This window comes from Pteronotus mesoamericanus, unplaced genomic scaffold (assembly GCF_021234165.1).
Source record: "Pteronotus mesoamericanus isolate MK-2021 breed Mesoamerican mustached bat unplaced genomic scaffold, CSHL_Meso_final contig_50, whole genome shotgun sequence".
NCBI lineage: Eukaryota > Metazoa > Chordata > Mammalia > Chiroptera > Mormoopidae > Pteronotus > Pteronotus mesoamericanus.
This window is the reverse complement of record NW_026555186.1, coordinates 21,850,844-21,865,658: the sequence shown is the minus strand read 5'-3', so window position 1 is coordinate 21,865,658 and position 14,815 is coordinate 21,850,844. Positions and strand designations below refer to the sequence as shown.

General features: G+C 34.2%; 1 protein-coding gene across 6 annotated transcripts in view; it reads right to left on the bottom strand.

The window, feature by feature from the left end:
- The window catches only part of ERBIN (erbb2 interacting protein), a 125,308-nt gene that overhangs the window by 82,868 nt on the left and 27,625 nt on the right, over nt 1-14,815 (bottom strand). The window lies entirely within an intron of this gene.

Sequence of the window (14,815 nt, the reverse complement as noted above, 5' to 3'; positions counted from 1 at the left end):
TTTCTGCTTGGCCTGGGTCCTCTTAGCAATGCCATTTACAGCAAATTTAAGATGTTTATATAAATAGATATTCCCAAATAATAATAATGCTATTGACATTGACAATACCCTTTCTCCAGAGGTATGCTTAAATTTGAGTGAAAATAAGGTTTCTTGCTTGTACTCTCCACATGAGAGGACACGCAGGTCACCAGTGGTCCTCTGCAACATCAGAGTTTCCTAATTTGGGGTTCCTCCCCTGCAACACTACTGCTTGAGCAGGTGCCATCTGACTTTCATTGTATCTCCACCCTGTGAAGATTTACGGTCAGGTAACTGACAGGAGATATTGCCCTGATGGGACTTCTGTAGTAATAAATTCTTTGTGATATAGAGGTCTTATATTTTCTGGCCAGTTAACATGTTAGCTTGTAAGTACAGTAAAATTTCAGACCTTTTACTATTTGATTTAATCACTGTAAATTAAGAAACATGGTCACAATGTTTTACACCACTTAAGATCAAAATATCCAGTCTATTTCCCCATTCCTTGAATTTGGACTGACCTTGTGACTTGTTTTTATAACTCAATGTGGCAGAAATTTGTTGCATAAATAACAGTGCCTATGCATCAAAAAGATTTATAACTTCTAACCCTACCTTCTTTGAATGATGCTTTAGAACATGATTCCATAAGGAAGCCTGGGATGAAAGATCATTCACAAATTCAAAAGAAATATGAATTGCTATTGTTTTAAGCTGTCAATCTTCCTAAGTTTATCAACTGTTTTGATTTTTTGAAAGAACCTTCACAACATGTTCATTTTCTTATGTTTCCCATTTCATTAATTTTAGTTTTCTCTATTTTTTACCTTTATTTTGAATTTGTCTATTTTTCTGATTCATAGGGTGACGCTTAAATAATTGATTTTAATACCTTTTTCTTAAAGATTTAAAGCTGTAAATTTTCTGAGCTGAATTTCATGAATTTTGGTATTCTGGGGTTTTTTTTTGTTTAATTTCTTGAAAATACTTTGTAATTTCCTATTTATTCTTTCACCTGTGAATTATTCAGAATCATCTTAATTTCAAAATATTTGGGAATCTACTAATCCTCATTTTGTTGCTGATTTCTAATTTAATTCCATTATAGCCTAAGAACACAATATTATGATTTTAAACATTTGTAATATGTTGAAGTTTTTCAACAGCCCTCACACTGTCTAATCTTGCTGAATATTCAATGAGCACTCAAATGTCACATACTGCATCTCTCGGATACAATATTCTATAAATGTCAATTAGGTTAAACTGGTTGATAATGATGTTCAAATCTTACATATCCTTACCAATTTATGGCATTTCTTTCCTACTAATTGCTAAAATGTACTAAAATCACTAACCACAGGTATAGATATGTCTATTTCTCCTTTTATTATTTTATTATCTTGAAGTTCTGTTATAAATATACACTTAAGATTCTTATATCTCATGATAAATGAACGCTTTTATCATTATAAGATGTTCTCTTTTTCTGCTAATAATCTTTGTCTTGCCTGGTATCACTACAGCCATAGAGCTTTCTTTTAGTGCTAATGTAGTATTTCTTTTTCCATCTATTACTTTTAACCAAATTTGTCTTAATAATTAAAGTGTCTATTTGTATGAAGCATGTAGTTTAGCTTTGCTATTTCATCCAGTTTGACAATTTCTATATTTTGATATTGTGCTTAGTCCACTAATTCAGTATAATTATTGGTGTAGCTTAATTTATGTCTACTATATTACTGTTTTCTAAATATTTTTTGTTCCTTCTTTTTTTCTTGCCTTCCAATAAAGTTCATTTTTTCATGCTATTTCATTTTATGGCCTTTTAGCTATACTTTTTGGGGGGTTGCTCTAGAAATATACAGTATGCATTAACTCCTCATAGTCTACCTTCAAATATTATACCACTTCATATATAATCTAAGAAATGTAAGAGTATAATTTATACTTAAATTTACTCTCTCATACCTCATGCTATTGTCATGTTTTACTTCTACACAATTATAAATACATTATAAATCCCACAATATTTTTTTTGCTTTACACTATCAACTGGCATTTATATAAGTTTAAAAACTAGAAAGCAGACTTCCATTTTTATTCATACATTTCTCATTTCCTGCACTCTATTCTTTACTAAACATTTCCTGTCAATCCCATTTGAAGAGATTTTTTTTAAGATATTGCATTTTTCAGTCCTAGAATCTGTATTTCATTCTTTTTCAGTTTCCATTACTCTCCTAAGATACCCACTCAAATATTATCCTCTAAATTGCTTTAAAATACTTGTCTCCTAATTCTAACAATTTGATCAGATTTTTGTTAACTGTTTTCTCTTAATTATGCAATATATTTTCCTGTTTCTTTGTATGTTTCATAATTTTCCATAGTATTCTATATGTTTGTAAGATCAAAGTTCAGAATTAACTGTAGTATTTTGTTAAATTTTCCTTATTTCTCTGAGAGTCTCTGCTCTTCTCTGAGTTAAGATGACTGACTGATAATTCAGATTCCTAGTTAAGTCAGTTTGAGCTGGGACAGCCACCTTTTTGATCTTGTCAAAATCTTAAGTAGAAATAATTTAGACTACAGTTCCAGATATTTTTGTTCAGTCTGCCTTTTCTATCTGCCAGATAGAATTGTTCAGTCAATTCTAGCAGGGTCCCACAATTTAAGAACCATTAGAATGTGCAAAACCAAACATTTTGCTAGGTTTTTCAATTCCCTCCTCTACTACTACTTCCTGGCAAAATTCAAGAAGGTAGGAGTTACCGGGCTTAAGGATTTGATTTTGCCTTTGGGGCTCTATCAATTCCCCATCCCTTCCCAAAAGCCTCCACAGACAGTCAAAAATTGAATGATTTGTCCTGATCTCTCATTCTTTCCATTTAATGCAAGTCTTTCTTCTCCGTCTTAACATTGATACCAGGGACATGCCTCCAAGCAGGAAAACTGCCACACTCTTGACTCACGCTCATGGAATTCAGTTTACTAAGGTCTGCCTTCATCGATTATTGCTAGCTCTATTTTTTAAGGTGTGATTTTTATTCATTTCAGTTTTTCTTATTCTTACCAGAGAGCCAAAGAGTTTTGTGTGTGTGTATGTCCTACTATATTCTAAATAAAAACAGAAATATCAAGAGATTTCCAGTATAGATGAAACTGTCCTGTTTATATAAAATATACTCCACTGGAAGATATTCGTTCTGCCTCACCCCGCTGTGAAGGAAAATTGCTCAAGGTAGAAGAAAAATCTTGAGAATTCTTCTCCATCTCAGTTTAGGAGGAATGACATTAATTTGTGGAAGGAGTGGACCTAATTATTTTTATAGGAAAAAAAACTTTCATTCCACCATTAGAAATAAGACTACAAATACAAATATCTCACACAGAACTAATTGGTTTACTTAACTCTGAAAGCCCAACATTAGATCATTCTATAATCAGAGAGGAAGTAGAGGGAGAGCAAGGAAAGAAAGCAGCTCAATATGGCTCATAACCAAACGTAGGGAAGGTAAAACAAGGCAGAAAAAGGAATGCTGGAGTCTGTGTAAATTTCTAACATATACTTGGTTCTATTCAACAATAGGTCCACAAAAGCTGTGCAAGGCAACATTTGTGGCAATATGTATCACAAACATACATTCACAATAACATTGCTTAATGTGATAAGAAAATTCAATCTTGGCATTATTTCAAACCTAGAAATATATTTCTCACAAAGTCTTTACTGGATTCTAAACCTTCTCCCATAACACACAATCCTGTGGCAGATTAATTTTCTTGTGTGTATTCTTGTATCTCTCCTTACTTCCTCATATTCATCTTTATGCCAAAGTAACTCCCAATCTCCATAGCATCTGCTAATGACTTGTAACAATTTCTTTTCCTCCTTAAACTCTTTAGGCATGACCTGGAGAGCCTTGATGAGAACAGAACACGATGGTCAAATAAACCAAGGGGAATTCCAGTACTCTAAACTACTCTCCGGGACAACTGATTTTGAATACGTGCAGCGCAGCCATATGCTATATTTTTCCTCCCATTTTAAAAAGGACCTCTCCTGAAGACATCTCTCCAGCCACCAATCAATCCATTTCTGTGCTCCCTTTTGTCTATATACAGCACAAACTGCCTTCAATTATTCCATCAATTGTTCTTAAAGCCACTCAGTATCCAGATTCAAGTCCTGAATACTATCAACTACTGTGTTTTCTTTACTGATTTTAGAGAAGAATGGGTCTAGGGAGGGGTACGGAGGAGGAAGAGAGAGAGAGGAGTGGAACATCAATTTGTTGTTCTACTTATTTATGCATTCATTGGTTGAGTCCTTTATATGTCCTGATTGGTGATCAAACCTAAATCTTGGCATATTGAGGGTGATGCTCAACCAACCAAGCTATTCGGTCAGCGTCACTATCAATTCTTTAAATAAAAAGTACTCTAATGACAATTGCCTTAGTTTGGGCTCTCCCAAAAGCAAAGGCTGAGAGAAGGACTTGAGTGGAGGTCTTCTGTCCAGGAAATGACCTGAGGGAGCAGGGAGAATTTGAAAAGAGGGAAATTCTGGAGGGAAATTCAAATAGAGGGAAAGTCAAAATAAGGAATGGCACATTATCAAGATCATCCCTCAGAACCACCGGGGCTCATTCTACTTAAACTTTCTGAGAAGCACACAGGTCTCACAGAATTGTCTGCCTATAGGATGAGAGGTGAGCTGCTGTTATCCATCTGCTTCTGTCTCCCACAGATTGGGAACTGCCTCTTTGGACATTAACTACTAGCCAATGCTTGTTTCCTGGTCTTGCCAACCTCCCCTAGCAGAGGAATCCCTGGGGCTCTCTTTCACTAGGAAGAGCAGCCTGAAGTCACTCTGGACCCTCATGTACTGTTTCTGTACCTTGGGTTAAAATCAGAGGTGAGCCAGAATATCTCTATTTAGTGGAGGGATTTAAAGGAAAAAAGCAGGAAGTCATGATTTAGAAACAAGAAAGAGTAAAAATAATGAATGAATCCAAGAGCTGGTTCTGTTTTTGGTGGGAGTAAAAGAATATAAACACTAAGAATAAACAATTTCCCAGCAAATCTAATGATACAAAACACACCTGTAGGAATCAGAATGGAAATTTAATAACATGAATAAAAAATACTTATGTATTTTGGACTAAACACATGACTTTAGCATTTACTGCAAAACAAAAAGGTGTATTTTTATACTAAGTTCAAATATATAGTAATATATTTTAAATTTTGATGATTTTCTATAAAATATAAATTACAAAACTGTCTCAAGAAACAGAAAATCACGGGTGAAATTTAAGTGTTTGTCCATAATTTACTTCTCCAAAAGACACTAAGGACTTGCAGACTTTCAAGGGATGCTATTTAATCACGAGGTTCAGGACTCATTATGCTCCCAATTCATGATACAAATTCAACATAACTTTGATACAAACACCTATCAAAATTAACATAAATATCCATATATTATTCATGTTCAAGAATACTTCAAAAATCCTAAATTACATAGGAGAAACTCAAATACAGTAATAATATTACAAATGACTAACAACAATAAATTGCAAGAATGCCAAGAGGAATAAACATGAAAAAAATCTATTAACAATACATTACACAAAAGGGGTGGAGGTGAATGAATCTTCTTGACACTGCCAAAAGAGAATCTAACATTCCTGACAAAAATCTTGGTAAACTAGAAACAGCACAGTTCCTCAGTAAAAAAACCCAAACATCAGCATCATGTTCAAGAAAATAGAAGAAATACTAGATATTCCCATTAAAATTAAACAGAACAGCAGTCTTATCTCCCAAGTGAAAAAAAAACCCCACAGAATGAAAGAAAATATTTTTAAATCACATAAAAAACTCTATAACTCAGCAATAAAAAGAAATAACAAAACTTAAAAATGGGCAAAAGATGTGAATCGGCTTTTTTCCAAAAATATGTTAATGGCTAATAAGCATGTGAAAAGATGCTCAGCATCATGAGGGAAATGTGAATCAAAACGACAATGATAAAATTTTACACCAGCTAGCAATGGCTATAATGAAAAAGAAAGGCAGTAACAAGTGTCAGGGAAGGTGTGGAGAAACTGGAATCTCATACATTACAGATGGAAACGTAAATTCATACAGTCACTTTTGGAAAACAGTTTGGCAGTTCCTCCAAAAAGTTAAACATAATTACCATATGACCCATCAATTCCACTCCTAGGTACATAACCAAGAGGATTGAAAACACATGTTTTCAGATAAACTTGCAACTACTGCTCACAGCAGACTTACTCACGGCAGCTAAAAAGTAAAAACAACCTGCAGCCAAAAAGTAAAAACAACCTAATAATCATCAACGAATGTTAGATAAATAAAATGTTGTATATCCATACAATAGAATACTACTCAGATGTAAAAAGAGTGAACTACTGAGATACATGATATGACATGGATAAATTTTGAAAACATGCTGTGGTAAAGAAACCAGACTAAAGGCCAAATAGCATACGATTCCAATTTTATGAAACGTTTCGAATAGGCAAATTAATGGAAACAGAAAGTAGATTAGTGGTTGCCAGGGTCAGGGGCAGAGGGAAACAGGAGTGGCTGTTAATGGATAAGGGTTTCTAAAGCGAGGGGTAGGGTAATAAATGGTTTTGTAATTAGTGATGATGGTTGCAGAGCCCTAGATATGTACTAAAAATTACCAAACCGTACACTTTAAACAGGAAAATTCTACTGTATGTGAATTATAACTCAGTTGAGAGGTAACTCTTAAAAAAAGAAACAAACCAGAACACCAGTTAATACCACTATTATGTTTTTTTTTAAATGCAGTGTATATACTACCCAAGAAACTGAGCCAAAACTGTTGAAAAGCATGATCTGATTTGAGAATTCTGAACACTGTGCCACAGTGCTTCAAATTCCAACATTATTTATTTATTTTGGATCCTCTCCAAAAACCTCTATTAAAATGCAAATTCAACTGGAGAAGACAAGGCTCTAATTTCTTTAACATGAATTTCTTTATAAGCATATTTTTTGTAAGTTTAAGAGAAGAGAAGCTATTGAGAAGCAATCATGAGCAAAGAACAGAAAAGAAGTAGGAATCAGCAAAACAAAACACAACAAACAAAATACCACAAGAGAGAATAGTTCGAAATCCTCATACCTCTGTGAAGCTAATGTGTTTGCTTTGGGGTTAACTTAGCTTGGGTATGATTATAAACATTACAAACATTCCAAAGAAAATCGGACCACTCTTGACATTTTGTTACGGGAAGATTTTAAAAACTGAAGTATTAACACTTGTAAGTAAAGTTTAAAAATAGCATCGTATGATGAAACTATTATTTATTAAAAGATACTTTTAGTGGGATTCAGATGAATATTTTAAGTATAATTTTATAATTCTATTAAGCCATCCTAAACATTCCTTGGAGTTAAAGGTCCCTTTACTTTTTAAGTAAAATAGCATCATATACGAAGAAGACTAGAAGAAAAACAAAAATTTAATTTTCTTCTAATAATCAAACATTACTTTTTCTTTTATTTCTTAACCACATCATTTAGTCACCTACTTACTGACTGCCTCGCTACTAAGGGGCTGTGATAACATAAAGTATCACTTGTGGTTCTTTGATCTCAAAGGGCTTATAAATATAATAGGGTATACATGACAAATTCATTTTAAAAAGTCAGGCTAAAAGGCAATAAATAGTTAAAATGGCACATGGTTAAGAATCTGCTAGAAAGCAAGAAACAAACATTCTGGTGAGATGTCTCATCACCAGAAAGAACACTATTATCACTGTTGTTATTATACGGGACAACAATGTTTGAGTTCTGAAGAAATCTGGTGTTAGTAAGAAATCACTATAGTAGAGAACATACAGTTTAAAACATTAATTATTTTACTGTTGTGCCGCAATTTTCAATGAGTATGCCACGAGAATTTTTAAAACACGCAATACCTATTTAGTCAGGAGCACTGACCTCTTTTCCCTCAGACTGTCAAATAAAAAAAAAGACAACAGCCAACACAATGACAGCTGTCTGGTATGAATGAATCAAAATTTTACCTATTTTTTTCAGGCTGGCAAAAAATATATTTTTGATGTGCTGCATAATTTTAATAATTAGTTTATGTGTGCCATGAAATGTAAAAGGTTGAAAATCGCTGCTGTAGTGCACTTTCCTGAACTATTGCATTTAACCAAAGTGGAATGAGAAATTCCTGTTAACATTTGTAATTATAAGTGGCTGTCTTAAAGTCAGAATTTAAACTGAAGTGTAGTGATTCTTCTCACTGGTTGATAATACAAATAAAAACAAAAAGAACATTGAGACTGCTACTCTACACTAGGTGCTCTGCTAAATGCTTACATGAATAATCTCATTTATTACTCAGAATAATCCTGTAAAGTCGATTCTAGTTTTATACCCACTCCGCAGATGAGGGAAGCATGTTGCTTAATTAGCTTATACAGGGCTCCCCCCACGCCCCATTTGAAAGTTTGCTTTATGCAACTTTGCTTTTACACTTTTAGGAAAGACTCACATTAGTACTGTTTTTTGTTAACCAAAAGAAATTCAAAGAGGATTTTTGCTTTTATGAAAAAAGGCAAAAACCAAAAAGTGTTCAGCATTTGTTCTGCAGTGAGCCATTATAGATGCAGCTTGCACCCAAGCAGGTAAGTGGCGTTGTCAAGCTCCTTCCCTAGGAAATACACTCAGTATCTCCAAGTCAAGCTGCCATACTTTGAACTGTGACTTTAAGCGTATGTACTTTATCTTGATTTATTCTGTGCATCTGTTAGCAAGATGTGTTCTAAGGTATCAGAAAAACCTAAGAGAGCTCGAAAGGGTATTAGGTGTAGCATAAAACAGGACATAACTAAGCAGTTCAATCATGGTAAGTGAAATAAAGGTTTTATGTACTATTTGGTATGATGTGGTAGGTTATGTTAGGGGTCAGGGAATGATAAAAACTTTTTCCCATATAAATAAGTGGTAAATGCTGCTTCACTTCATGCTATTTAGGCTTATGAAAGGTTACAGAGGAATGCTCTGCTTTCAGATAGTGGGGAAAACCTGTATTAGGGAGGTAGCCCAGTAGAGATCCTAAGCTCAGCTCTATTGGCTCCAGGGTCTCAGGTCTTAATCACTGCAAATGCTATTTGTAGAAACATCCCACCTATATGTATATCTGCTTGGGCTTATCTAATGCATAATGTGTGGACTTAGTCTTGATTTTTTTCAAATATTACTTCTGAAAGTACTCTTGCTAGGTAACAAATGTCTTGGAAATTCTCTGTAGAAAAAGGAAGGGAGAAATTTTAGAGCAGCTAAGAATTGGCTCGGTGCTCTGTGCCAAGTTCATTCACATACACTAAACTCTGAAATCCCTCTAAATTAGATATTTTATGTACATTTAAATATAAACAAAGGTCAAATAATGACAAATAAAGGTAAGTCTTAGCACTCCAAGTATAATAGTGTTCCCATACATCATGCTTCTCAATGGGTGTAAGGACACTTTAGGTTCAAAAATGTCAAGGACCAACATGATATTAATTACAAGTTCAATATTCCTGTTGAGAACACACACACATATACACATGGATTTGGGAGTTTTTTGCAATAAAATTCCATGGTCTATGGTTGGGTGCCATTCTAAAATTTCAATACAGATATTCTGTCAATATCAAAATAAATGTTAGGAAACCATAAGAATAACTTCCCAATTCACAATGACCCTTCCTTTCTCTGAGAAAAAGCAACCACTTTTACAAAAGTATTTCATAAAATACTTTCATGTATTTAAAAAATAGGGCACACTATAGTGTCCTAAAAGCGCTGCAATGGAGTAAAGACAGTCTTTTCAACAAATGGTGCAGAAGAACTGGACCTCCACATGCCAAAAAATGAATCTAGACACAAATTTTATACCTGTCACAATAATTACCTCAAAATGGATCATAGGCCTAAATGTAAAATGCAAAACCATAAAACTCTCAGAAGATAATGTAGAAGAAAACCTACATGACCTTGGGTATGGTAATGATTTTTTTAGATACAATACCAAAGGCACAATCCATGAAAGAAACAGAAAAAAAAAGAAAGGAAAAGAAAAGAAAAGAAAAAAGAAAAGGAGGAAGGAAGAAAGGAAAGAAGGGAGGGTGGGAGAAGGAAGGGAGGGAGGGAGGGAGGGAGGGAGGGAGGAAGGCTGGCTGGCTGGCTAGACTCCACCAAACTCACAAACTTCTGCTCTGCAAAAGGCAATGTCAAGAGAATAAGACAAGTCACAGACTGGCAGATATGTGCAAAAGATATATCTGAAAAAGAACTTATCCACAACAAACTCCAAACAAAAAAGAATACCAAGAAAGTGCGGGGCAGGGGGGGAAGAACTGTTATCCAAAATACAAAAAGAACTAGGAAATCTCAACAATAAAAAATAAAATCCAATTTAAAAAATAGTCAAAGATCTTAACATTCACCTAACCAAAGAACATACAGAGATTGCAAGTAAGCGTATTGCAAGTAAGCGTATAAAAAGATCCTCTGCATCATACGTTATCAGAAAAAAAGTTAAACAATGAGATACCACTATAGGCCTATTAGAATGGCTCAAATCTGTAACACTGATACTATTAAATGCTGGTGAGGATAGGAAATTCATTTAATGCTCATGGGAATGTAAAACAGTACAGCCACTTTGGAAGACAGCTTGATGCTTTCTTAGAAAACTAAATAGCCCTGGCCAGGTAGTTCAGTTGGCTGGAGCATCATCTTGATATGCTAAAAAGTTGCATGTTCAGTCCCCCATCAGGACACATACAAAAATCTATCAATGAACGCATAAATAAGGTGGAACAACAAATCAATGTCTCTCTCTCTCTCCCCCCCTCAAAAAAAGAATCAAAAAGTAAATAAAAAAAAAAAGAAAACTAAACATACCATTACCACATGATCCAGCAATCATGCTACTTGGTATATATACCAAGCAAATAAAGACCTTGTATCTCCAAAAAAACTCTACATGAATATTTATTACAGTTTTATTAATAACTGCCAAAACTTATGAACAACAAATCTGTCCTTCAGTAGGGCAAATGGATAAACAAACTGTGATACATCTTGACAATGGATTATTCAGTGCTAAGAAGAAATGAGCTATCAAGCCATGAAGACACGGTGGAACCTCTAATGCATAATGCAAAGTAAAAAAAAAAAAGAAATCATTCTCAACAGACAATACACATACAATTCCAACTATACAACATGCTGGAAAAGGCACAACTATAGAGACACTGAATAGATCAGAGGTTTCCAGGAGCTGGTGGTGGGGAGAGGATGAACAGGCAGAGCACAGAGGATTTTTAGGACAGTAAAACTACTCTCTGTGATACTACAATGATGAATACATGTCATACATTTGTCCAAACCCATAGAATATACAACACCAAGAGTGAACCCTAAAATAAACCATGGACTTTGGGGTGATAATGATTTGTCAATGGAGGTTCATTAATTGTAAAGTACCACTTTGGGGGAAGTGATAATGGGAGAAGCTATGCATGTGTGGGAACAGGGATATATGGGAAATCCCTTATGCTCAATTCTTCTGTGAAACTAAAACTGCTTTGAAAAATCAAGTCTATTAAAGGATAACTAAACCTGCTATTTTACTTATGAAAAAAGGAATTGTCCATACATTACAATTTATGATCTAGGTCAGTGTCACTCATATTCAAACATGCAACCATTCACTGTTGAATAATACCTCACTCTTAGTCACCTTTCTCAAAAAAAACTACCTGCACAGTTTTTTTTTTTCTTTTTAAAGCTAACTCAGTCAAGCAAGCTGGGACATCATGCTGCCTCAAATTTGGCATTTCCTGGGACTATGAGCACTTTATTACTAGCAGACATGTGAATGCTTATTTCAAGAATGGAAATCTTCAAAATCTCTTAAGCTAAAATCATCTGTACCATATTCTTTGGTGTTTTTCGTGGTCTAAGTCAAGCTTTTACATTAAGGTGACAGGAGCAGATCTAAATCTGCCTCCTGAGGAAACTACAGAGCTTATAACAATAAGTATTCCTGTAGAGAAGAAACAGCCTTTTTTAATCAGATGCATATACTTCTCAACTTTCTTAATACAATAATAAACATACCATTTCTTCAATTGATTTCCAGAGTGCCAATAAGCAAAATAGATTTCTGATATGGCATTCTGATATGTTTTCATTAGAAAACAAAATCTTGAAAACAGTCTTCTACCCAGCTAGAAAAAGTTCAATCTAGAACAATCACAGTTAAGGGACACTGAAAATACTATATCCATCCATGTCTATTTTACCCCTAGGTCAAGTTACAGTACCAAAAAAAATCTATTATTTGGAAGCACATTAGCCTGTCCTATATAATCCATCTTCACTAAGTTTTTATATATTGTACCGTTCCTCTTTTTATTACAAAAAAAAGGGAAATAGAGCCTGAGAACCACAGAATATGTGCTATTAAATTGTTATCAACAACACTGTCCGTCCACTGCTCAGACTGTCCATTCATTACTTAGTAGCTCTCATATAAGGGAATTCACATTTTGGAAATCATTTAGAATTTAAATGCTAGAAAAATCTTTTGTTTACTCTAAAGAACTTGTGATGTTTATTTAGGATAATGAGAATCTTGGCTCATAGGAAGCTTAGCTAAATCTGATATTCTATCACAGCAGTGATGCTAAATTACTTAAAAGTTACAGAGTTCTTCATTCTCTCCTTTGGATCTGATTTCCTACTTTTATTAGCTATGGTATTCACATCCTATTAAAATAAATAAGAAAAACATGAAAAAACAAAAAAAGTCACCTCAAATCTTATTTTTAAGAAATATCAAAATAGTAGTCAAAATAGTCAAATTGTACATACAGGGATCTTATTTAAATAATTCTATCATATGGTAAAAGAATAAAAGAACAATTAGGAAAAAAAAGTATGCCCTTGAAGTATCATTTAAAAAGATCTCAAGCACAAAACAAAACAAAACAAACAAACAAACAAAAAACCTAGAAAGTTACACGGCAAAGAGGCTGAGTAGCACACTGGCTCCTGACAAAAGAATGCCTCAGTTTTTTCCTTTACCAGAATAAAGGTAGTGCTACTTATAGGCTAAAAATATTAAGCAGGACTTCATATATTTGTTCCTTGTCCTCTCCCCTTTGTCTAGAACAGTTCTAAGCACAAGATAGATGCATAAATGCTGTTGTTATGTATAACTTGTAAAGCTAAGAGAATAGCATCTAGATTCCATTTCTCCTCCAGAAATCTGCCTCAAATCCTTGCTCCTACATAGGATGTAGACTTAGATAGGCGAGACACCTGTAGTGTGGGAAGAAACTGTGCTCTGTAAACTGTTGGACTGATATCTCTTTACCTTATATAATTCAAAGACATACATTAGCCCTGCTGGTGTGGCTCAGTGGACTGAGCTCAGGTCTGCAAACTGAAATGTATGTCACCAGTTGGATTTCCTGTTAGGACACATGCCTGGGTTGCAGGCCAGGTCCCTAGTTGAGGACGTGCAAGAGACAAATGACTGATGTTTCTCTTGCACATCAATGTTTCTCTCCCTCTCTTTCTCCTTCCTTTCTCCTCTCTTAGAAAATTAATTAAAAAATCTTTTAAAAAAATCTTTAACTTCAAAGTTAGAGTTATGATACCTTTACATGGAGAAGTAATTTGCATGTATGAGATAGGAAGGTATTTTTTTAGAATGTTACAGGCTTACTTTAAACCATGTAACTTAAGCTCCAAAATAACTGTACAGCAAATTACGATAATTAGCTTAAATTGGATATTTAAAAGTAATGCTCACAAGCTTATAATTGTGAAATATGCCCAATACCAGTATATACTGCAATGTTTGGCATAGATAAGTTAAAAAGTAGGTTAAGAGTAGAACTTTGTTTTTTTTAAGTTAAATGAAGAATAGGTCTAAATTAATTGAAAACTGAGAATCTACTCATTTTGTACTGAATACCAAGCCATGAAAAAAAAGAATCAAACACCATAAAATCCCATCAATATTAAATTATGGCAGAGCTATGTAAAACAATTACATAAGCATTAAAATGGTGTCTTTTTATACATAAATGGAAAATTGCTCATAATAAAAAGAGAACAAAGCTAGGAACAGTTTTCTTTTTTTAAACAAAAAATACATAACCTTATGCACATATACACAAACTTAAGACTAGAAAAAAACAACAAAATATTAAAAATTATTTCAGAGAAGTGACTTTTATCTTCTGTTATATACCTTTCCTTATTTTAAAAAATACCTATACACACTAATATTCCTCACTGATTTTCAACAAAGATGCAAGGTAATTCAATAGAGGAAAAATGCGCCCTTTTCACGAAATAGTGCTGAAGCAAAATTGGACATCCATGAGCCAAAAAAAGAACGCTGACCTAAATCTCACACCTTATTAAAAAATTACCCCAAAATAGCTCACAGATTTAAATTTTACAAATATTGAGGGATCCTTCCAGAATGCTCAGTGTGGACATGGCTGCCCAAGCTGCACAGAGCAGTGGGCTCCTTCCCACTCCCCAACACCAGCCATGGCCCATGCACTGGCTGTCAAAAATGGTGAAACAACTCTAGCTGGTGTAGCTCAGTGGACTTGGCACCAGCCTGCAGAGCCAAAGGTTGTCAGTTTAATTCTCAGACAGGACACATGCTTGGGTTTTGGGC